The sequence below is a fragment of the Triticum dicoccoides genome, chromosome 2B (assembly GCF_002162155.2).
Source record: "Triticum dicoccoides isolate Atlit2015 ecotype Zavitan chromosome 2B, WEW_v2.0, whole genome shotgun sequence".
NCBI lineage: Eukaryota > Viridiplantae > Streptophyta > Magnoliopsida > Poales > Poaceae > Triticum > Triticum dicoccoides.
Genome location: NC_041383.1, coordinates 294,752,299 through 294,778,092, shown reverse-complemented (window position 1 = coordinate 294,778,092; position 25,794 = coordinate 294,752,299). Strand labels below are relative to the sequence as shown.

Below are 25,794 nucleotides of genomic sequence, written 5' to 3'. Positions count from 1 at the left end.
GAGCTCTCCCGTGCGTTTGGATTCTGGACCGTCGGATAGAAATCTCCTCGCGACACAGGTCGTCGGATCTCGATCCAAATCGTTATGGGTCGTTGGATATTTACCCGATCTACCTCGGTCGTCGGATAAAATTCCAATTGCAACAGATTGTAATATCCATGCCCCCACCAGGGCATTTTTGTCATTTCACCACATAAGCATATAAAAGCAGCAGCTCCCGTGCTAGAACCCTAGCCGCCGCCTCCCTCCCGCACTCGCCCCTCCCCCGCGGCTAGCTCCTCCCGCCTCGCCTCTCTCTCTCCCTCCAAACCCTAGAACCTCATCTGCGCCTCCCAGCCCCGCCGCCGTCCAGGTCCAGCCCCATGCCGCCGTCGTCTTCTCGCCCAGCCGGCCGCCGCCGCACCGCACGATCGTGCGCAAGGGTGAGAAGGGAACTACTGCCCGCTCCTGGAGCACGAGGAGGACGCGGTGATGCGGCGCCCAGATCCACGGTGACATCGACGCGCCGTCATCGACCTGAGCCGCCACCGTCCTCGAGGTCGGCCATGGAGGGGGGTCCGACCCAGCTGCAGCCGTTGACGGAGACACCCCAAACCCTAGCACGGGGACCGAGCCGCCATGGTGAGGCACTGCACCAGATCCCTCTCCTCTTCCCCCTTCTTTCACGGGTTTCTCCTCTCTCTTTATGTCCCTCTCTCACCATGGTCTCGTCTCTGTAGGAAGGAGGCCAGCGGCGAGGACGACGCCATGGTCCCTGCTGTGCTCCCGGATCCGTCGCCCATCTGCCCCGACCTGGCCCTTCTCCTTCCCGCCGGCCAAGCGGAGCCGCTCGTGTCGCTGCTCTACCTGACGAGGGCATCGTGCTGAGGTGAGCCTCCTTCTGCTAGTGCCATAAGATACTGGAATGTTGGTATGCATGCTAACTTCTGTATGTTTTGTATCAGCCATGTTGCATTGTATCAGCTATGTAAACAATTCATGAGGAATGCCAATGGGGCTGTCATATGTATTTTATATTATTTTAATCTTCACCAATTTACTTCGTTAGTTGCAAAAGGTATCATGAGATTTAATTGATGATACTCATCATAAGACTAAAGAGTAGATGTGATACATAGTTGTAGTACATGTGTAGTCAGACTGCATATTTACACAAGTTTTTTCTCTATAAGCAATTTGTTTAATGTGGCCCTGTTTGGCAATTGTAGCATGTTATGTGTAGGCATATGGGTAATACTGATAATATTACATATAAACTCATTTACTATAAACTAACCATCAGGGGTGCTTTACATGTCACGACACATAGGCATCTTACAAGCATAATTTGTCCAAACAATTGTAGTAGCTCGGCATTCGGGTTTTGCACAGTAGCTTTGCAAGCATATTACTACTCACGAAAGAATCTACGGAAGCTGCTGAAGTACGTACGAGTAGATCGGTGCAACTTTGCCCGTATCCTTTTTTCTTGATAAGGCATGGTCGAGGTGGTGGTGAGATCTGGAGCTCCTGCCACGTGCTCGCTTGCTTCAGAATAATCCTGCCAGGGGCACCATTTTTCTTCCTCCCAAGAAACATATCTGATCCTGGAGAATTCTTCCAGAAGCAGCAATGTTCCACAGGGATATGATATCTCTGTCCACCACCTGTGCTCTGCAGCAGCAGCTGCTATGTTTATCCTCATTGTTTACTTCAAGTCTGCAATGCCTGTTGTTAACTCTTATAATTAGATTCATTTGCTGCTCTTGGAACGAAAGGAGAAGAGAAGGACAGCCTGAGATTCCAATCCGAATTAATTTGACTTTAGAACGAGAGTAAGCACTAGAGGATTGGAAATGGGTGATTGTTTATATGTGTTTGCTTTTTTGCTTTGAACTGTATGCCTGACGGCTTATTAGATTGGCTTATACTACATGTTTGACTCTCTACTTTGAACTGTACAACTGCTTGTTTATTAGCCCTGGAAAATGAATGGCTTCAATGGTGGGTGCATGTATGGTCAGGGGATTGTTTGGTCCATGCATGGAAGTGGACTGATTAGTTTAACTTTTTTTTACTTGGTTATGTTTGCTAATCTTGAGAATCTTCTCATAATCTTGAAAAGCCACTCTTGCTAATCTTGATTTCTTCCTTGTGTGCAGCCCCATTATGAGACGGCTGTGAGACTTTTCAATGATCCAGATGCTGCACATCCTGGGAGAATATTGATGGCTAGGGTTGATTGTGCATCAGAGGTATTGTACTTCTCATGAAGGGTCATAATCTTCATCAGTTTGTTGAAGCTAAACAACTAAGCACTTTAAAAGGAGATATTCTTGCAATTCTATTGCTTTATGGTGAGATAACCTAGAGAAGTATTGATGTGTATCTTCGGTTCATAGTTGTCCTATTTGTTACTTCATACCTGAAAGCTATAAATACAGGGGGTTTTTCTCACGTGAAAGATTAGTCTCTCTTTTGATTTATTTTAATTCCTGTTTCTGTCAGAAACCACAAAATATACTGAATTGTAGTATTGTACTGCTAATATGTTAGTTTATCAAGCAGTGGTGTTCATTGGCATGCAGTGATGTTTTGTTTCTTTTAAATGTTTGACACAGGTGAACATAAGTCCACTCCAGTTTTATGATGCCACAAATATTGTTTTTATTTTCCATAATTGCAACACTAGCTTTTCCAGGCATGAGTTTACATCTTGAATAATGTCTTTGCTTACTTGTGTCTTTCTATTGTTTTATGTTGGTCAAATACCAAGGATATGATTAGCCACATATGTCACTTTTTTTCTTAACCATGTATGAACGAAAAAAAACCTGTATGAACAAAACCAGTCAGTATTTTTAGCCGAACAGTATATAGCAAAACCTTTGTATGAATACATATGGATTATTCAAGCCGAGCGAGCCAATTGGATGGTACGGAAGTACTGCCTAACCTAAGATCCCGGCTGCGACAAATAAAAAGAACTTGAGATCCTGACTGCTGGAGAAATGACTTCTCCAGTTTTCCTCTTTTTAGTATATATAACGGATAAAGCACGAAAAATAATTAAAATGAATCATCCAGAATTGGATGTGTGTGTGGGGGAAAGCCTGAAAAAGAAGAACATTATTTTCAGGTTAACTATCTGATAGGAGTCTTGACTAAACTCTAGCGGCAATACCGATGGTAGTCAGTGTTATTCACTATGCATCATATATGAATCTAATTATAGCGATATACAGTATGCACATGAATTAACTGGATTCCTGAATCTAATATTTAATGGTGACTAAGCCTTTGAGTTTTTATTTCAACTGCTTATGCAGGACAGGTTGTGTGCTTAGGGAGGCGGCAAGGTTAGACACCATACTTTGGTCCTTATGTATACCTGTAATGCCTGAATCAATTTTCTGATTTAAGTTTTGCATTTTTAGGCCCAAGGAATCTTGCGCATAAAACAAGATAATGACCGAGAAGAGCATGTGAGGGACCAATAGGTGTTTATCCTGAGTGATTTCAGTGTTTGTCAAGTCTGATTAAGGTACTAAATTATTCTCTTGCACATAACTCCTAAGGCTGGTCATAGTGCGAGTAACATAGGTAGTAACATAGATGCCACATAAGCAAAAATATTGATGTGGCAAGTAGTTAATGAGGAGAGAGGCAAATAGAGTAACCTAATATGTTACCATCACATGGTGCTTTCCAATGCAAATGAGTCTACAAGACAATAAATGAACATGTTATGTTACTACACATATGACACTTCCCACTATAAGGATAGTAACATAGAGTAGTAACGTATGCATGTTACTACTCTAAGTTACTCCCCACTATGACCAGCCTAAGGCACATGAATCTGCCATTTATTCTTTCAATATTACACGATGACCGGGTTTATTGTTAACCTGAATGCTTTAATGAAGCTTGCCACCTTGCTTTTTCTCGAGCACATAGCAACTGAAGAAGAGATGAAGGCAACTGAACAACGTGCTCGCAAAGTGAAGGGTTCTTGCAAGAAGAAAGAATGTATGGTATCCTACATTCTTTGTATTCTACTGACTCATTTATAGCTTTCCTGTATTCTTACTGGTGTACTGTAACGCTTCAAGACCGGCGCTCCAGATGCCTTCCATGTTTTGCGTGACCGTCGTGTGTTTATTGATGTTGTTGTTGCATTTCATCCTGGCATCATGCGCTTTGCATCTGCTTTCTTTTCTTAAAACTTGCATCCGCTCGTAGTTGCCGCTTCTCGCTTCTCTCCGTTGCGTCCGTTGACCTTTCTTAAACCAACCATTCTTTTGTTGCCCGACCGTTTGACCCCTCTTTGCACAGTGCAGACCCCCTCTCGCGCGTCCGAAAACTACCCCGAACCCGACCTGCTCAGTCACCACCGTTGGATCCGGTTCATCCCCAAACGTCCCTAAAATATCTTTGTTTATTTGTTTGGACTCCCGAAGCATTTTATTCTCGACCGTCTGATTTTAATCGGATGTCCCAAAATTCCCCTCATTTCACTATATATAGTCCACCCCTAGTCCAACCCTAAAATCTAGCTCCCTTGTCCCATCACCCGCCGCCACCTTCCAAATCCCCCTTGGGATCCATCCCTCCCCAACCATCGCTCGCCACCTACAGCCTCTAGATCCCATCGCCCACCTTCTCCTCTCGATCCATGGTCGCCTCCTCCCTGCCTTCTTCGCCAGCCAGCAGGACCAGCCCCGTCGCCCGCTCCTCCCGTCTGCCCGAGCGACGTCGCCTCGTGACCCCGCATCCCTCGCTGCCGGCCTCTGCTTCCCCTGCATCCTCTGCTTTGATGCAGGAGGATGACGGCCTCGCTCATGCGCACCTTCAGCGCCAGTGGGCCGCGCCGATCCGCCGTCCCAAGGCCAAGCAGCCGGCTTGCCTTGCTCCTGCCTCCCCTAGATCAACGTTGCGCCGGCGCCCTTCGGTTCCCGCACCGCCGGCGAGCATCATCAGGCCCCAGGTCGCGTGGCCATCGCCCTCGCCTTCCCTCTTCTTTCTTATTTTCCGTTCTGCTCCATCCTCTCTGAAAAATCCCTCTCCCTCTCTTTCTTCAAGTGCACAGGAGGTGCTCCGCCCGTCGCTGCTGTTCGTAGGAGCACCGATGCCCCGGATCCGCCGTGGCGCTGCAGTCCTGCCACCTCCATCGCCCCGCCAAGTCCGCCGCCGTCGCCCAAGGCCCTCGGCTCCGCCGCCTCGCCAAGCCCGCGCCGCCATGCCCAACCTCGCCTCTGCTTCGTCCGGTTCGAGCGACCGCTGCCGCACCTTGCTTCGTCTGAAGCCGCTGCGCCAAGCCCCTGCCTGCTTCGCTCCGGTCTTCGAGCGCGTTGACCAGTCCTCGTGGCTCACAGATTACTACAACAACAGTTGCAGGTACAGGTTATGCGATGATCATGACGCGAGAGCGATGTTTGCTTGTTTTGGAGTTCTTATGCTCCTTCTTTGATCAGGGGATAGGTTCCAGGTCGGCAGCCTGGGCTAGCAGGGTGGATGTCGTTTGAGTTTCTGTTTGTGTTTCATCCGTAGTCGGATGATGCTCTTATGTATTGTGATGTTGTATTCGTGTGGCGTTATATGCCTTTTGTATGTATCCCTATCTATTATGTAATGTTGATGTAATGATATCCATCTTGCAAAAGCGTTTTAATATGCGGGTCTATCCTTGGTGGGACCTTTGAGTTCCTTTTGGATAGGGTCACATATTGGGCGTGACAAGTTGGTATCAGAGCCTCGACCGACAATAGTTGCCCCCTTGATTGTTGGCCGTTGTTGAGTCTAGAAGAAAACTATTTTTGAGTCTTAGGATTATATATATCGGTGAGTAGGATTCTTTTTACTCCTCAGTCCCTTCGTCGCTCTGGTGAGGTCTCCTGACGTAGATGTTTTGACTTTCCTCTCCTCAAATTTCACTAAAAAAAATTTAGGGATCACGCGGGTATCTTGGAATCGTTTTGATGGTTTTGTGACGAGAACATTGTTCTTGGTGCCTCCTGTCTTTTATGTGGCAGTGACCCGGGGAGTTGAGCTCCGAGGTGTTGTCGTCATAATTTTATCGTTGCAGTTCTGGAATACCTGAGTTTTGCCGACATCGAAAATCTCTTTTATGCAGTTGTTGGTGAGATAACCTCGACGCCACCTAGTACTGGGGCGGGAGTTCGGGAGTATTGCCATAGCTCGTATAAGGGATGCTTTTTGAAGGTTGAGGTACACGATTTCCGAAGGTTTATTGGTTATGTGTTGACGGATGGATACAACTTGGATGTAGGGATTGTTAGTTTTGGGTGAGATATATATTGCTTCCCCTGTATCCCCAACACCAGATTGCATAACCAGAAAGTTTCAGGAGTTTATAGGTGGGAATTCAAGTAGCCCCTAGAATATCTTTTCGATAGATGCATGATATGGGATTGGGTAAATCTCTATCATATGTATTTGTTCCGGCTTATTTCTGCAAGCCAATCCTTTATTTTGTTTTGAGTTGCGGTATTTGAGTTGCTTCAATGTCAAGTGTTGATTCCATACCTTTCAAGCGGTGTTCTCATATTTCTATGGGAGTGCTAATCCTTTTGATCATCGAGATTGTCATGTCAATTCTTTCCAACCGGTGTGCTTCTCTTCAAGTGGATCCGTTCATTTTCAACATCCGCAAGATCAATTCTAAGTTTTTTTTCAACGGTGTTTGTTCCATCTTCCCCAAGTTGCCTTTGTTTTCCCGCCCTCCCACCCTTTTTCTTCAAGGACTCAAATATTTTAATCAAGTATCCATCTTATGGATGGGAAGATTCTCCATTCTTTTCCCGTCAATGTTCTTATCCGGTGATTCTCAGGAAGATACTAACGGAGCTTCAAGTTTATTATTCTTCGTTCTCTTTTCTTCTCCGATGGATTAATTTCAAGCTTCGGTGTTGATCATATCTCTTCCTTTTGTTTCACATATCTTCCCATGTGAATTTCTTATCCAAGGCTCCCTTATTTATTCACCTCTCCCAGTTCATATCCGGAGTGTTGAAGATATCTCGGAAGACTTGTGTTTCCATTCTTAATCTGTTCAAGCTATTTGGAGATTGTTATCTCATTCAAGTTATTTAATTCAACCGGTGCAATCACCCGTGTCAATCAATCGTTCAATGGTGTATCTTTTGAGTGCGCCCTAACCCACAGGTCTTTTCCCAGGATCTTACCTGACTCTTCTAATTCTTCCGGAGTTATTCTTAAATTATTTTCAAGTGTGACGTAAGAATGAATTTCATCAGTCACATGCCTTCTCCAAGATCGCTTTCAAATCATTTCATTGTTGGCTCAACCTCTTTCCTTTCCATTCTACCGGAGTATCTCAGTAATTTTTGTGGTGTTTTCCTTCGTCATTTGAAGACCGAAGAAGAGTTTTTCCTCTAAATCTTGGTCCATTCTCTTGAATATTCGTAGTTCAAGCTTGATGCTATCCTCATAATTGTTTTGGTTGTGACAATTCTTTTCACCCATCCGAAGCATTACGTGAGTTCTTTCCATTTTATTCCTACGAAGGCCATCATGTCATAATTCTTCATTCTCAGCGTGTAGCTACCGTTCTCCAAATCTTACCAGTGAATCGTTCAAATATCCTCTAATCAGTTCATGTTCTCTTTGTTCCCATGTATCTAAATTCCTCAAGTATCTTAATTCGTTTTCCAATTCTTCCCGTTGAATTATGCCTTTGCTACTTTCATTTTTAATTCTTACGGTGGTTCGTTCGAGATTCCTCTTCCTTGCTATCAATTCATTCATTGTTTTCAAATCCCACCGGTGGTTCCACCAATACCTTCTCAAGTTTGCGCTATCTCTATCCTTAATCCCTCAAGAAGAATAAGTAGTATGACAAATCTGTTGCTTGTCATCAATTTAAATTGGTGAAGGATACGCATAACGTAATTCTTATTATTGTTTCATCCAAGTGATCTTGTTTCTTCTTTCCAGAGTTATTCATCATGTCACATTTCTCGGTTCGAGATGCTTCATCTTTTCTTTTCCGGAGTTCCAAATTTTCCGCATTATCGTCGCGAAGCTCCATCTAAATCATTGCAAGGCTTCACCTTGTGTTTTCAACTTCCCTTTCTTTCTATCATCCTTTTTATTACCGGAGTTCTTCATGGAGGCTCTACATGGTGGTTTGTCAAGGATTCTCTTCATTCTTCAATTGTTCTTCAAGATTTCTCTCGAAGTTATGACCCGCCAAGCTATACTCTAAAATAAACATGGTGTTCAACACATGTTTTGTTTTGAGGAGCTCAAGTATTCTTCTTCTTGCATTCCCAAGTGCAATTCTTTCTACCTTATCTCTTGAGATGGTGTTATGTCACTCTTGGCAATTTCTCCTCGTGTTTCATGATTCACAGGTTGTCCGGAATGAGATATTTAAATCCATCATTTTCTCTTTGTTCAAGAGATCTTTTTGACCAATCAACTTCTTCGTTGGAGTTATCTTGTGTCAGACTTCACCTAAAGCCTTTCCTTAAGGGTTGTTGCTATTTGTGGTGATTATGCATGACCCAAGCTTGCTCTTTATCCTCTTGGTGGAAGAAGTTTTCATCTCTTCGTTGATCTCAAAGCAAGCAATTGTTTTCGTTAGTGGCAGAATGTCACCTCATAGTCTTGAGATGTTTTTCATAAGCCCACTACAAGCCTATTCGTTTCGTTGTGGATTTTCCAACAACCCTGTTGTAACCTTCTTGGAAGGGTGTTTTCCAAGCTCATTTGTGGCAGAAGTTGGCATTTTCTTCTCCGTTCTTTTATCCCAATGATCTATCTTCTTTTCGTTCTTCCGGAGGCATGGTGACGTTGCTCCCTTCACTCATCATCTCGGATTGTGAGGATCGTGTTCTTTTATTGCTTATTCATTTAACCGGAGTGTTGTGTCTATCATTCCTCTTTTAACCGGAGTCTCATCCAAGTGCTTTCATTTTGCCAAGTTCATATTCTATTCCTTCCAATTTTAACTGGAGTGCTGTCCGAATTTGATATTTCTTGTTCCTTGTTTATCTCGTTTCAACCAGAGTGGTCTCAATTCTTTCTTGTCCATTGTACTCTTCATTCATAGCTTTGCAACCTCCAAGGTACACATGGTGTTCCTTGTTTCTATTTTCTACCGCAGTGCTATCGATTGTGTTCAACTCCGTTGTGTTCTTTCTCTCCACTTTTCAACCTCTCAAAGTTCTTTGGTTTCACTCATTTGTCGAAGAAGCAACATAGTTTACCTCTTCTCTTCCTCTTACGTTTCTCTCCGGTGCCATCCTAGATCTCGGGACGAGATCCTCTCGTAGTGGTGGAGTGTTGTAACGCCCCAAGGCCGGCGCTCCAGATGCCTTTCATGTTTTGCGTGACTGTCGTGTGTTTTATTGGTGTTGTTGTTGCATTTCATCTTGGCATCATGCGCTTTGCATCTGCTTTGTTTTCTTAAAACTTGCATCCGCTCGTAGTTGCCGCTTCTCGCTTCTCTCCGTTGCGTCCGTTGACCTTTCTTAGACCAACCATTCTTTTGTTGCCCGACCGTTTGACCCCTCTTTGCACAGTAAAGACCCCCTCTCGCGCGTCCGAAAACTACCCCGAACCCGACCTGCTCAGTCATCACCGTTGGATTCGGATCATCCCCAAACGTCCCTAAAATATCTTTGTTTATTTGTTTGGACTCCCGAAGCATTTTATTCTCGATCGTCCGATTTTAATCGGATGTCCCAAAATTCCCCTCATTTCACTATATATAGTCCACCCCTAGTCCAACCCTAAAATCTAGCTCCCTTGTCCCATCACCCGCCGCCACCTTCCAAATCCCCCTCGGGATCCATCCCTTCCCAACCATCGCTCGCCACCTACAGCCTTTAGATCCCATCGCCCACCTTCTCCTCTCGATCCATGGTCACCTCCTCCCTGCCTTCTTCGCCAGCCAGCAGGACCAACCCCGTCGCCCGCTCCTCCTGTCTGCCCGAGCGCCGCCGCCTTGTGACCCCGCATCCCTCGCTGCCGGCCTCTGCTTCCCCTGCATCCTCTGCTTCGATGCAGGAGGACGACGGCCTTGCTCATGCGCACCTTCAGCGCCAGTGGGCCGCGCCGATCCGCCGTCCCAAGGCCAAGCAGCCGGCTTGCCCTGCTCCTGCCTCCCCTAGATCAAGTTGCGCCGGCGCCCTTCGGTTCCCGCACCGCCGGCGAGCATCATCAGGCCCCAGGTCGCGTGGCCATCGCCCTCACCTTCCCTTTTCTTTCTTCTTTTCCGTTCTGCTCCATCCTCTCTGAAAAATCCCTCTCCCTCTCTTTCTTCAAGTGCACAGGAGGTGCTCTGCCCGTCGCTGCTGTTCGCAGGAGCACCGGTGCCCCGGATCCGCCGTGGCGCTGCAGTACTGCCAGCTCCATCGCCTCGCCTCTGCTTCATCCGGTTCGAGCGACCGCTGCCGCACCCTGCTTCGTCTGAAGCCGCTGCACCAAGCCCCTGCCTGCTTCGCTCCAGTCTTCGAGCGCGTTGACCTTCCTCTGCATCCCGCACCGCCGCTCCTGCTTCATTCCGGCGAGGCTCCACCCGGATCCGTTCCCCTCCTCCGTGCCCGTCATCGTCTAAAGCTGCCGCGCCGAGTCCCTGCGCCCCTGACCCTGTTTCTGCCTCGTCCTCGTCGAGCAGGGACGAGCGCACTCCGTGCGTTGACCCGCGCCTGGGCCACTCTTTACGCCAAGGCCCAGCCTGCCAGCGCCCTCTCCACAGTTCTGGGCTTGGCCCATGGTGAGAAACCCCCAAGCCCTTCCTGTGAACTGTTGGGCCAGCCTCTGTTTCGGCCCGTTCATATTTTTTTCCCTGCCTGCGAATTTAGTCATTATCCTGTGATTTACCTGTTTTGCAGAAAAACCCCTCCATGTTCATGCATTTAATAACTCAACAACCGTGCATCAGTTTAAAATGTTTTAAACATGTAAAATGCTTAGAATTTTGTGTAGATTAATATTTTGCCACTTTCATCCATGTTAAATATGTTTAACTTGCTATTTATTTAATTTTGCATAAATGCCATGCTAAAATGCTTTGTTTCATAACTAAATAACTGTAGCTCGGTTTTAAATAAACTTTATATGTAAATGGGGTGAAAAAATGCCTAGTTTCACATGGTGCACTTTATTTTGTTGTTTAACAACCTTAAAATATGGTTTAGGGCAGAACAGTACCAAATCCAAAATATGCACATGAGAATTTTCCGGAATTGTTGTTTGTTGTTCCGCCCTCATTTAAACTTGTCTAGATAGGTAGTTTTCATATGTTTCATCCCTTGCCATGTTTAATAACATTTAATATTGTTGGGTACATAAACAAGAGAGAACTAAATAATTGATGTGGTGTTTCGTCAATATGCAACTCGTTGCATATTGAGCTCCACTTAACTTGTAGTATTGTTTGTTGCACTTTGCCATGCCATGCCTCTTTAAACCGGACATGCATCATATTTGTTTGTGCATCATACCATGTTTATGCTTGTGCATTTACCATGTTGTTTGTTTCTTTCCGGTATTGATTCTTAGTTCCGGTAATGTTGCGATTGTGAGGATTCGTTCGACTACTCCCGTTCGTCTTCTTCATGGACTCGTTCTTCTTCCTAGCGGGATTTCAGGTAAGATGACCGCTACCCTGGATCTCACTACTATCATTGCTATGCTAGTTGCTTCGTTCTATCGCTATGTTGCGCTACCTATCACTTGCTCTTCAAGCCTCCCTATTTGCCATGTCAGCCTCTAACCTTTTTACCCTTCCTAGCAAACCGTTGCTTGGCTATGTTACCGCTTTACTCAGCCCCTCTTATAGCGTTGTTAGTTGCAGGTGAAGTTGAAGATTGCTCCATGGTGGACAGGATTATGTTGGGATATCACAATATTTCTTATATTATTAATGCATCTATATACTTGTTAAAGGGTGGAAGACTCGGCCTTATGCCTGGTATTTTGTTCCACCCTTGCCGCCCTAGTTTCCGTCATACCGGTGTTATGTTCCCGGATTTTGCGTTCCTTACGCGGTTGGGTGATTTATGGGACCCCCTTGACAGTTCGCTTTGAATAAAACTCCTCCAGCAAGGCTCAACCTTGGTTTTACCATTTGCCTCACCTAGCCCTTTTTCCCTTGGGTTTCCAGAGCCCGAGGGTCATCTTTATTTTACTCCACCGGGCCAGTGCTCCTCCGAGTGTTCGTCCAAATAGAGCATCATGCGGGACCATTCCTTGGCAACTTGGATTACGTTGGTACCTGTACGCTTAGCTTATCCGGTGTGCCCTGAGAACGAGATATGTGCAGCTCCTATCGGGATTTGTCGACACAGCGGGAGGTCTTGCTGGTCTTGTTTTACCATTGTCGAAATGTCTTGTAACCGAGATTCCGAGTCTATCGGGTCTTCCTGGGAGAAGGTATATCCTTCGTTGATCGCGAGAGCTTATCATGGGCTAAGTTGGGATACCCCCTGCAGGGTATAAACTTTCGAAAGCCGTGCCCATGGTTATGTGGCAGATGGGAATTTGTTAATGTCCGGTTGTAGATAGCTTGACACCAGATCTGAATTAAAACGCATCAATCGCGTGTGTAGCCGTGATGGTCTCTTCTCGGCGGAGTCCGGGAAGTGAACACGGTTTTTGGGTTATGTTTGACGTAAGTAGGTGTTCAGGATCACCTCTTGATCATTGCTAGTTTCACGACCATTCCGCTTGCTCTCTTCTCGCTCTTATTTGCGTATGTTAGCCACCATATATGCTTAGTCGCTGCTGCAACCTCACCACTTTACCCCTTCCTTTCCCATTAAGCTTTGCTAGTCTTGATACCCATGGTAATGGGATTGCTGAGTCCTCGTGGCTCACAGATTAGTACAACAACAGTTGCAGGTACAGGTTATGCGATGATCATGACGCGAGAGCGATGTTTGCTTGTTTTGGAGTTCTTCTGCTCCTTCTTTGATCAGGGGATAGGTTCCAGGTCGGCAGCCTGGGCTAGCAGGGTGGATGTCGTTTGAGTTTCTGTTTGTGTTTCATCCGTAGTCGGATGATGCTCTTATGTATTGTGATGTTGTATTCGTGTGGCGTTATATGCCTTTTGTATGTATCCCTATCTATTATGTAATGTTGATGTAATGATATCCACCTTGCAAAAGCGTTTTAATATGCGGGTCTATCCTTGGTGGGACCTTCGAGTTCCTTTTGGATAGAGTCACATATTGGGCGTGACAAGTTGGTATCAGAGCCTCGACCGACAATAGTTGCCCCCTTGATTGTTGGCCGTTGTTGAGTCTAGAAGAAAACTATTTTTGAGTCTTAGGATTATATATATCGGAGAGTAGGATTCTTTTTACTCCTCAGTCCCTTCGTCGCTCTGGTGAGGTCTCCTGACGTAGATGTTTTGACTTTCCTCTCCTCAAATTTCACTAAAAAAAATTTAGGGATCACGCGGGTATCTTGGAATCGTTCTGATGGTTTTGTGACGAGAACATTGTTCTTGGTGCCTCCTGTCTTTTATGTGGCAGTGACCCGGGGAGTTGAGCTCCGAGGTGTTGTCGTCATAATTTTATCGTTGCAGTTCTGGAATACCTGAGTTTTGCCGACATCGAAAATCTCTTTTATGCAGTTGTTGGTGAGATAACCTTGACGCCACCTAGTACTGGGGCGGGAGTTCGGGAGTATTGCCATAGCTCGTATAAGGGATGCTTTTCGAAGGTTGAGGTACACGATTTCCGAAGGTTTATTGGTTATGTGTTGACGGATGGATACAGCTTGGATGTAGGGATTGTTAGTTTTGGGTGAGATATATATTGCTTCCCCTATATCCCCAACACCAGATTGCATAACCAGAAAGTTTCAGGAGTTTATAGGTGGGAATTCAAGTAGCCCCTAGAATATCTTTTCGATAGATGCATGATATGGGATTGGGTAAATCTCTATCATATGTATTTGTTCCGGCTTATTTCTGCAAGCCAATCCTTTATTTTGTTTTGAGTTGCGGTATTTGAGTTGCTTCAATGTCAAGTGTTGATTCCATACCTTTCAAGCGGTGTTCTCATATTTCTATGGGAGTGCTAATCCTTTTGATCATCGAGATTGTCATGTCAATTCTTTCCAACCGGTGTGCTTCTCTTCAAGTGGATCCGTTCATTTTCAACATCCGCAAGATCAATTCTAAGTTTTTTTTCAACGGTGTTTGTTCCATCTTCCCCAAGTTGCCTTTGTTTTCCCGCCCTCCCACCCTTTTTCTTCAAGGACTCAAATATCTTAATCAAGTATCCATCTTATGGATGGGAAGATTCTCCATTCTTTTCCCGTCAATGTTCTTATCCGGTGATTCTCAGGAAGATACTAACGGAGCTTCAAGTTTATTATTCTTCGTTCTCTTTTCTTCTCCGATGGATTAATTTCAAGCTTCGGTGTTGATCATATCTCTTCCTTTTGTTTCACATATCTTCCCATGTGAATTTCTTATCCAAGGCTCCCTTATTTATTCACCTCTCCCAGTTCATATCCGGAGTGTTGAAGATATCTCGGAAGACTTGTGTTTCCATTCTTAATCTGTTCAAGCTATTTGGAGATTGTTATCTCATTCAAGTCATTTAATTCAACCGGTGCAATCACTCGTGTCAATCAGTCGTTCAATGGTGTATCTTTTGAGTGGGCCCTAACCCACAGGTCTTTTCCCAGGATCTTACCTGACTCTTCTAATTCTTCCGGAGTTATTCTTAAATTATTTTCAAGTGTGACGTAAGAATGAATTTCATCAGTCACATGCCTTCTCCAAGATCGCTTTCAAATCATTTCATTGTTGGCTCAACCTCTTTCCTTTCCATTCTACCGGAGTATCTCGGTAATTTTTGTGGTGTTTTCCTTCGTCCTTTGAAGACCGAAGAAGAGTTTTTCCTCTAAATCTTGGTCCATTCTCTTGAATATTCGTAGTTCAAGCTTGATGCTATCCTCATAATTGTTTTGGTTGTGACAATTCTTTTCACCCATCCAAAGCATTACGTGAGTTCTTTCCATTTTATTCCTACGAAGGCCATCATGTCATAATTCTTCATTCTCAGCGTGTAGCTACCGTTCTCCAAATCTTACCAGTGAATCGTTCAAATATCCTCTAATCAGTTCATGTTCTCTTTGTTCCCATGTATCTAAATCCCTCAAGTATCTTAATTCGTTTTCCAATTCTTCCCGTTGAATTATGCCTTTGCTACTTTCATTTTCAATTCTTACGGTGGTTCGTTCGAGATTCCTCTTCCTTGCTATCAATTCATTCATTGTTTTCAAATCCCACCGGTGGTTCCACCAATACCTTCTCAAGTTTGCGCTATCTCTATCCTTAATCCCTCAAGAAGAATAAGTAGTATGACAAATCTGTTGCTTGTCATCAATTTAAATTGGTGAAGGATACGCATAACGTAATTCTTATTATTGTTTCATCCAAGTGATCTTGTTTCTTCTTTCCAGAGTTATTCATCATGTCACATTTCTCGGTTCGAGATGCTTCATCTTTTCTTTTCCGGAGTTCCAAATTTTCCGCATTATCGTCGCGAAGCTCCATCTAAATCATTGCAAGGCTTCACCTTGTGTTTTCAACTTCCCTTTCTTTCTATCATCCTTTTTATTACCGGAGTTCTTCATGGAGGCTCTACATGGTGGTTTGTCAAGGATTCTCTTCATTCTTCAATTGTTCTTCAAGATTTCTCTCGAAGTTATGACCCGCCAAGCTATACTCTAAAATAAACATGGTGTTCAACACACGTTTTGTTTTGAGGAGCTCAAGTATTCTTCTTCTTGCATTCCCAAGTGCAATTCTTTCTACCTTATCTCTTGAGATGGTGTTATGTCACTCTTGGCAATTTCTCCTCATGTTTCATGATTCACAGGTTGTCCGGAATGAGATATTTAAATCCATCATTTTCTCTTTGTTCAAGAGATCTTTTTGACCAATCAACTTCTTCGTTGGAGTTATCTTGTGTCAGACTTCACCTAAAGCCTTTCCTTAAGGGTTGTTGCTATTTGTGGTGATTATGCATGACCCAAGCTTGCTCTTTATCCTCTTGGTGGAAGAAGTTTTCATCTCTTCGTTGATCTCAAAGCAAGCAATTGTTTTCGTTAGTGGCAGAATGTCACCTCATAGTCTTGAGATGTTTTTCATAAGCCCACTACAAGCCTATTCGTTTCGTTGTGGATTTTCCAACAACCCTGTTGTAACCTTCTTGGAAGGGTGTTTTCCAAGCTCATTTGTGGCAGAAGTTGGCATTTTCTTCTCCGTTCTTTTATCCCAATGATCTATCTTCTTTTCGTTCTTCCGGAGGCATGGTGACGTTGCTCCCTTCACTCATCATCTCGGATTGTGAGGATCGTGTTCTTTTATTGCTTATCCATTTAACCGGAGTGTTGTGTCTATCATTCCTCTTTTAACCGGAGTCTCATCCAAGTGCTTTCATTTTGCCAAGTTCATATTCTATTCCTTCCAATTTTAACTGGAGTGCTGTCCGAATTTGATATTTCTTGTTCCTTGTTTATCTCGTTTCAACCAGAGTGGTCTCAATTCTTTCTTGTCCATTGTACTCTTCATTCATAGCTTTGCAACCTCCAAGGTACACATGGTGTTCCTTGTTTCTATTTTCTACCGCAGTGCTATCGATTGTGTTCAACTCCGTTGTGTTCTTTCTCACCACTTTTCAACCTCTCAAAGTTCTTTGGTTTCACTCATTTGTCGAAGAAGCAACATAGTTTACCTCTTCTCTTCCTCTTCCGTTTCTCTCCGGTGCCATCCTAGATCTCGGGACGAGATCCTCTCGTAGTGGTGGAGTGTTGTAACGCCCCAAGACCGGCGCTCCAGATGCCTTCCATGTTTTGCGTGACTGTCGTGTGTTTTATTGGTGTTGTTGTTGCACTTCATCTTGGCATCATGCGCTTTGCATCTGCTTTGTTTTCTTAAAACTTGCATCCGCTCGTAGTTGCCGCTTCTCGCTTCTCTCCGTTGCGTCCGTTGACCTTTCTTAGACCAACCATTCTTTTGTTGCCCGACCGTTTGACCCCTCTTTGCACAGTAAAGACCCCCTCTCGCGCGTCCGAAAACTACCCCGAACCCGACCTGCTCAGTCATCACCGTTGGATTCGGATCATCCCCAAACGTCCCTAAAATATCTTTGTTTATTTGTTTGGACATCCGAAGCATTTTATTCTCGATCGTCCGATTTTAATCGGATGTCCAAAAATTCCCCTCATTTCACTATATATAGTCCACCCCTAGTCCAACCCTAAAATCTAGCTCCCTTGTCCCATCACCCGCCGCCACCTTCCAAATCCCCCTCGGGATCCATCCCTTCCCAACCATCGCTCGCCACCTACAGCCTTTAGATCCCATCGCCCACCTTCTCCTCTCGATCCATGGTCACCTCCTCCCTGCCTTCTTCGCCAGCCAGCAGGACCAACCCCGTCACCCGCTCCTCCCGTCTGCCCGAGCGCCGCCGCCTTGTGACCCCGCATCCCTCGCTGCCGGCCTCTGCTTCCCCTGCATCCTCTGCTTCGATGCAGGAGGACGACGGCCTTGCTCATGCGCACCTTCAGCGCCAGTGGGCCGCGCCGATCCGCCATCCCAAGGCCAAGCAGCCGGCTTGCCCTGCTCCTGCCTCCCCTAGATCAACGTTGCGCCGGCGCCCTTCGGTTCCCGCACCGCCGGCGAGCATCATCAGGCCCCAGGTCACGTGGCCATCGCCCTCACCTTCCCTCTTCTTTCTTCTTTTCCGTTCTGCTCCATCCTCTCTGAAAAATCCCTCTCCCTCTCTTTCTTCAAGTGCACAGGAGGTGCTCTGCCCGTCGCTGCTGTTCGCAGGAGCACCGGTGCCCCGGATCCGCCGTGGCGCTGCAGTACTGCCAGCTCCATCGCCCCGCCAAGTCCGCCGCCGTCGCCCAAGGCCCTCGGCTCCGCTGCCTCACCAAGCCCCGCGCCGCCATGCCCGGCCTCGCCTCTGCTTCATCCGGTTCGAGCGACCGCTGCCGCACCCTGCTTCGTCTGAAGCCGCTGCACCAAGCCCCTGCCTGCTTCGCTCCGGTCTTCGAGCGCGTTGACCTTCCTCTGCATCCCGCACCGCCGCTCCTGCTTCATTCCAGCGAGGCTCCACCCGGATCCGTTCCCCTCCTCCGTGCCCGTCATCGTCTAAAGCTCCCGCGCCGAGTCCCTGCGCCCCTGACCCTGTTTCTGCCTCGTCCTCGTCGAGCAGGGACGAGCGCACTCCGTGCGTTGACCCGCGCCTGGGCCACTCTTTGCGCCAAGGCCCAGCCTGCCAGCGCCCTCTCCACAGTTCTGGGCTTGGCCCATGGTGAGAAACCCCCAAGCCCTTCCTGTGAACTGTTGGGCCAGCCTCTGTTTCGGCCCGTTCATATTTTTTTCCCTGCCTGCGAATTTAGTCATTATCCCGTGATTTACCTGTTTTGCAGAAAAACCCCTCCATGTTCATGCATTTAATAACTCAACAACCGTGCATCGGTTTAAAATGTTTTAAACATGTAAAATGCTTAGAATTTTGTGTAGATTAATATTTTGCCACTTTCATCCATGTTAAATATGTTTAACTTGCTGTTTATTTAATTTTGCATAAATGCCATGCTAAAATGCTTTGTTTCATAACTAAATAACCGTAGCTCGGTTTTAAATAAACTTTATATGTAAATGGGGTGAAAAAATGCCTAGTTTCACATGGTGCACTTTATTTTGTTGTTTAACAACCTTAAAATATGGTTTAGGGCAGAACAGTACCAAATCCAAAATATGCACATGAGGATTTTCCGGAATTGTTGTTTGTTGTTCCGGCCTCATTTAAACTTGTCTAGATAGGTAGTTTTCATATGTTTCATCCCTTGCCATGTTTAATAACATTTAATATTGTTGGGTACATAAACAAGAGAGAACTAAATAATTGATGTGGTGTTTCGTCAATATTGTAGTATTGTTTGTTGCACATTGCCATGCCATGCCTCTTTAAACCGGACATGCATCATATTTGTTTGTGCATCATACCATGTTTATGCTTGTGCATTTACCATGTTGTTTGTTTCTTTCCGGTATTGATTCTTAGTTCCGGTAATGTTGCGATTGTGAGGATTCGTTCGACTACTCCCGTTCGTCTTCTTCATGGACTCGTTCTTCTTCCTAGCGGGATTTCAGGCAAGATGACCGCTACCCTGGATCTCACTACTATCATTGCTATGCTAGTTGCTTCGTTCTATCGCTATGTTGCGCTACCTATCACTTGCTCTTCAAGCCTCCCTATTTGCCATGTCAGCCTCTAACCTTTTTACCCTTCCTAGCAAACCGTTGCTTGGCTATGTTACCGCTTTACTCAGCCCCTCTTATAGCGTTGTTAGTTGCAGGTGAAGTTGAAGATTGCTCCATGGTGGACAGGATTATGTTGGGATATCACAATATTTCTTATATTATTAATGCATCTATATACTTGGTAAAGGGTGGAAGACTCGGCCTTATGCCTGGTGTTTTGTTCCACTCTTGCCGCCCTAGTTTCCGTCATACCGGTGTTATGTTCCCGGATTTTGCGTTCCTTACGCGGTTGGGTGATTTATGGGACCCCCTTGACAGTTCGCTTTGAATAAAACTCCTCCAGCAAGGCTCAACATTGGTTTTACCATTTGCCTCACCTAGCCCTTTTTCCCTTGGGTTTCCAGAGCCCGAGGGTCATCTTTATTTTACCCCTCCGGGCCAGTGCTCCTCCGAGTGTTGGTCCAAACTAGAGCATCGTGCGGGACCATTCCTTGGCAACTTGGATTACGTCGGTACCTGTACGCTTAGCTTATCCGGTGTGCCCTGAGAACGAGATATGTGCAGCTCCTATCGGGATTTGTCGGCATAGCGGGAGGTCTTGCTGGTCTTGTTTTACCATTGTCGAAATGTCTTGTAACCGAGATTCCGAGTCTGATCGGGTCTTCCTGGGAGAAGGTATATCCTTCGTTGATCGCGAGAGCTTATCATGGGCTAAGTTGGGATACCCCCTGCAGGGTATAAACTTTCGAAAGCCGTGCCCATGGTTATGTGGCAGATGGGAATTTGTTAATGTCCGGTTGTAGATAAATTGACACCAGATCCGAATTAAAACGCATCAACCGCGTGTGTAGCCGTGATGGTCTCTTCTCGGCGGAGTCCGGGAAGTGAACACGGTTTTTGGGTTATGTTTGACGTAAGTAGGTGTTCAGGATCACCTCTTGATCATTGCTAGTTTCACGAACGTTCCGCTTGCTCTCTTCTCGCTCTTATTTGCGTATGTTAGCCACCACATATGCTTAGTCGCTGCTGCAACCTCACCACTTTACCCCTTCCTTTCCCGTTAAGCTTTGCTAGTCTTGATATCCATGGTAATGGGATTGCTGAGTCCTCGTGGCTCACAGATTAGTACAACAACAGTTGCAGGTACAGGTTATGCGATGATCATGACGCGAGAGCGATGTTTGCTTGTTTTGGAGTTCTTCTTCTGCTCCTTCTTCGATCAGGGGATAGGTTCCAGGTCGGCAGCCTGGGCTAGCAGGGTGGATGTCGTTTGAGTTTCTGTTTGTGTTTCATCCGTAGTCGGATGATGCTCTTATGTATTGTGATGCTGTATTCGTGTGGCATTGTATGCCTTTTGTATGTATCCCTATCTATTATGTAATGTTGATGTAATGATATCCACCTTGCAAAAGCGTTTCAATATGCGGGTCTATCCTTGGTGGGACCTTCGAGTTCCTTTTGGATAGGGTCGCATATTGGGCGTGACATGTACTGTGTTGGTAGTTGGCTCCTTTCTTTTCTCTTCTTTCGCCATCGTACCCATCTTGCTGATCTGATGTGTATCTATCAATTTGATGCAACGTTGTCATCTTATTTTCATGACGGCATGGTCTCTCGACGTGTGATGGATTCACTCACACGGAGGAAGCTTTTCTCCGCTACTCCGGCGACAAGCGCACAAGCTTTTGGGTCCATGGCGCCACCGGTAAACAAGGTATGTCCTGTTCCGTTGATTGATCAGTTCATCTTGCTTTTATAATTCTTACACTATGATTTGCTCAAATTCTATCAAGACAACGGTGGAAATTGAATTTATTTATTTGAAATGCATGCCATTTCCCCCTGATCATTAGTTCATGTAACTTGATGATGTAAACCTGGTGTCGTTTAATCTTTTTCCATAAACCAGTTATTTGGGAGTTTATTGCAAGCTATACCATCTTGATGCGTAACTACAGATTGTGTTCTTGCTATAATTTGTTACGACTTATATGTTTTATAATATTCCATGTAAATCAGAATATCCTTGATGTGCATTCCTTGATTTTTTAATGTTAGGGGCCAAAATATATGTCCTTAATTAGTTCTTCCTCTGTACAGTGTAGGTGATAGTAACCCTTTTATGAAAATATATTCATTTTAGTCCCTAGCTCAGGTCTGCGCATTATATAATGAGTTAAATTTGCCGGTTTAAAATATTTGTGCTATCAATCCTTTCTGTCCTAGACAAAACTTATTAGTTTTAATTTTTTTGCTAATTTTAAATATTTCTGCTATCATCAGTGTAGATGGGAAGGGATAGGAGCTCAACATGAAATGGACTATATTGTGAAGGCCTTTAACTAATAAGTACAGATTGTTTTTTTATAGAAACACACAAGTAAAGATTATGTGAGGTGATTTATTCATTTTAAGAGTTCCCTCATTAGTGTATCCCTCACTGTTAATTGCTATGAATTTTTAGCCATTTTTATAGAAAACACAAGTAAAGATTATGTTTGGTTTCCCATATTATTCTTTACCTGCTTAATTTCTATGAATTTTTTCAGTGTCAGATTACTATCCACATTTGTATGCTTTTCGTCGAAGTACTGGGTCAAGGGGATACCTGTATCACTATGTCATTTATTTCCTTTGATGCAGAACAACTCTGGGTGCTTGGTTCTGTCTCTGGATAAGTGAAAATAGATGGCAGCGAAGTTGAACTGGTTTTGCAAACACTAGCAAGTATTTCTTCATCGCTTCCATCGTGCAAGTAATGCTTTTACATTCCCTCAATATGATATATTCCTCTGCTTCCTAATCCAGTCGAAACATAATTTGAACTATATGATTCTTTCTGTTCATATTATCAAATAGTGAGCTTCGGTAGTGGCTTCAGCAAACAAATTTAGTGTGTACATCACTTGACCAAACATTAAGGCAGCGGCCCATATGTAGGTGCTGTCTCAAACAAAGAAAGAGAAAAGATAGTCTTGGTGTTAGTTACCTACATACTCAGATTCCTACATGAGCTCGACAGAAAATTGAATATGTAGGTGCAGTCTCACACCAAGAAAGAGAAAAGATAACTTGGTGTCAACTACTCATGAATGGAAATAAAAACACTAGCTGGAATGATTTACTATTTTTGCTAGCTTGACAAAACATACATTATTTCATTCTTAGCTTACTAAAACTTGGGTGTGCTGTATCTTGCTCATACATTTCAGTTGATTCTGCGCAGGTTGCGCTAGCATTGCGGGCATTTTTCTTCATATTTGGGAAGAGGGGATGAGGTTGAAAAATGAAGCTGGTGATGAAAAGAATGGAGGGCACCCGCAAAGTGATGACGAGGAAGGAGCCCTGCAGGAGACAGCTTTCAGAGCTTGAAGAAGATGGTCTCACATCCACGTTGATCTATGAAAATAGTAAGTATAAATCAAATTTGATATATGTCTCCCAGGTGATTTAAAAAAAATACCAAGGATATGATTAGCCACATATGTCACTTTCTTTCTTAACCATTTATGAACGAAAAACAAAACCTGTATGAACACCACCGATCGATATTTTAGTCGAGCAGTATATAGCAAAACCTTTAAACAAATATTGATTATTCAAGCTGAGCGAGCCAATTGGATGGTACACAAGTACTACTACCTAACTTAGGATCCCGACAGCAACAAAAAGAACTTGAGATCCTGACTGATGGAGCAGGGACTTCTCCAGTTCTCATCTTTTTAGTATATTTAAGGGATAAAGCATGAAAAATAATTAAATTGAATCTTCCAGAATTGGATGTGGGTGTTGTGTTTGCTGTGGGGACTAGGGAAATAGTGTCAGTTCCTCAATTGGATAGTAGTAGGATCAGACATGCCTTTACATTTTTTTAGTTAATTAAATATGTTCAGTTCAAGCAGTTTTGGCTTACTGTGATGTTAGAGTTCTCTCTCAGTACCTTCACTTTGGTTTTTCAAGAAATTTATTGCTCAGTAATACTGCTCCACTTTGTTCATAAATTCATTGTTCATTGTTGTTTATTAAATTATCCATGTCCATCTGTTATTCCTAGGATTTCCTTGGATAACTATACTAATAGATAGAACATGAGAACATGTCCATCTCGGAGAGAATTAATATTGCTTTGCTTGCTGCCCCTGAATTTGAAAACAAAACAGTGATGTTGATTGTGGCTTAATTCATGTATCCTATCTCATGAGTCATACCAGGCAAGCGGCGGCGGCGACGGACTGGTCACCCCGCAACACCATTCTTCCTTCACGGTAACTAGCTACGACAAGTGCTTCCGTCATTTCTTTCGTGTTGAGAAGGCAGAGTCAAGGGCGCGAACATGAGGTATTCTGTGACTTTCTTCGGAGAGGCACTAAAGCGCAAAGGTCGTGACGTGTAACGATTTAATCAAGGAGACAACCCGGTCGAGCTATCAAGTATTAGGCTATAATAACCTAACTAAGAAGTTTTATTATCTCGCATTGCATCTTGCTTGATCAACACATGCCATGACCTGGTTATTGTATTTGTTATATTACAATGGATAGTCTTGGCTTGCTTTTGGACTAAAGCCTTTTGGTCTATGTATAGCTTGATTTTGGACTGAAGCCTTTTGTTGTTTCGTGAACCAATTCCTATGTCCTGAATGTGTATGTATCGATGCAATGATTCTGATATAAAATTAATATACTCCCTCCGTTTCTTTTTAGTCTGCATATAAGGTTTGGTCAAAGTCAAGCTTTGTAAGGTTTGACTAACTTTATACCAAAAAATATAAACATTGACAATATGAAATCAATATTATCAGATGCATCATAAAATGTGTTTTCATAGTATATAGTTTAATATTGTAGATGTTCATATTTTTTTATATAAATTTGGTCAAACTTTATGTAGTTTGACTTTGACCAAATCTTATATGCGGGGTAAAAAGAAACGGAGGGAGTATTAGATTGATAAACACACCTATATTATGCTATTTTTTATTTTTGTAATGCTTCAATGACTGTATTATCGGGTTGGATATGACTATACCTGACAGCAGTGCTGTCGGGTGCGGTAAGCCGCACTTCCTACCTAGTATTAGATGTTGAGGCATGGGAATGCTCAAGCTGAAGCTACTTGATAGGGTTGTACTCCATAGTAGGCAGGTTTGCATTTTTTTACCACGTAAACTGGCTACTGTTTGTTCATACGATTTTAATGAAAAATCCACGTCGGCACTTGCTTCTACTGGCTCAGCCAGCGCAAGGGCCGCATCGTCCACTACGACGCCGCTCGTGGCGGGCGCTGCTACGCGAGCCGCCGGAGGCGGAGCAGTCCAAGTGCCGGGTGGGGCGGGCGCTGGGCAAGGTGGGCGCGGCGCTCCGGCTATGCGTGTTCGACATCCGTGACGAGAAGGGCGACTCGATGCTCCCGCATGACGGCCTGGAGGGCGTGCACGGCGTGTGGCTGATGGAGGGCGTGTCGGCGGCCTCGCGCCCGTCGTGGTAGCGCATGCACGAGGAGTTGGTGGAGGACATCTTGGTGTGGTACTTCCTGACCGGCGTCGAACGTGCAATTCTTCAGGAGTGCGAGACATCCCATGCTCACGTATACCTATTTTTATCTTTATCTTTTCTTTACCTACTAATCTTTACCTCGTGTGGAGAGGAGGTAGGTCGTCCCTCCTTGCGGACGCACGAACGAGGGTCTCATGCTGCCGCCGTGCATCAGGTGTTCCTGTTGTGCCCCCCTTGCTGCGTAGGTGAGGCCTATTTTCTGTGTCCCCTCAACCTAGATTACAACATTGCATGATATGTGGTTTTTCTTGTGGTTCATATGGATCAGACAAGAGCTTTCCTTTTCTGTTGAAATTTGTAGCTCATTTGGACTCACGATTGTAAATCACGGTGGTTGATTTGTGCATGAAATGCTTTGTGAATCTGAGCGGTTTGGCTTTTTATCAAGGAATCTCGTGCAATCTTTGTTTTCGACAACAATTGGTGCATGTACAGAACAGGGAGCATTTCTCCCTTTGGACATTTGTATGACGTTGTATAGCAATTAACATGTTTGGATCTGTAGTTTCCCCCAAAATGCAGTGTTTACTTTCCATTTGGAGCATAGGGTACATCTTTTATCAATTGATGACTGAAAACCCACTTCCCTGGTAAAAACACTATCCACCTTCAAATATACTCCCTCCGTAAAGAAATATAAGGTTTTCCGAGGGAGTATACAAGTTCTCTGATAAGGTAGTCGTGGGAAGAATATTTTTGGTTTACATTGTAAATGATTTGAGTGACCACAAATGTGATTTTCTTTTTTGTTTCTTTTCAGTTTTCAGCTCATAGATTAGAAGGCAAGGATGTACTTGAGCGGTATGAGAAGACCCAATTCCGTTATCTCATAAGTCAGAAGTTTCCCATTTACTGACTTTGGTACTACTTTTAAAATGAACAGTCAATCTACTATCAACACCATGAGTATGTGTCAATTGTAGATTCTTAATTGCTTAGAATTATTTTATTTGTTTGATTCCT

The 25,794-nt window shown here is 44.4% G+C and overlaps 2 long non-coding RNA genes across 2 annotated transcripts; both read left to right on the top strand.

Annotated features, from left to right (window-relative positions):
* The first annotated feature begins 245 nt into the window (after positions 1–245).
* LOC119363563 lies at positions 246–2,041 on the top strand. Its single transcript, XR_005174057.1, has 3 exons — positions 246–621; positions 720–868; positions 1,959–2,041. It is a non-coding gene; the product is annotated as an uncharacterized LOC119363563 (long non-coding RNA).
* Positions 2,042–20,658: 18,617 nt separating this feature from the next.
* Positions 20,659–25,787, top strand: LOC119363562. Its single transcript, XR_005174056.1, has 5 exons — positions 20,659–20,990; positions 21,920–22,031; positions 22,503–22,686; positions 23,488–25,016; positions 25,592–25,787. It is a non-coding gene; the product is annotated as an uncharacterized LOC119363562 (long non-coding RNA).
* Positions 25,788–25,794: the final 7 nt, after the last annotated feature.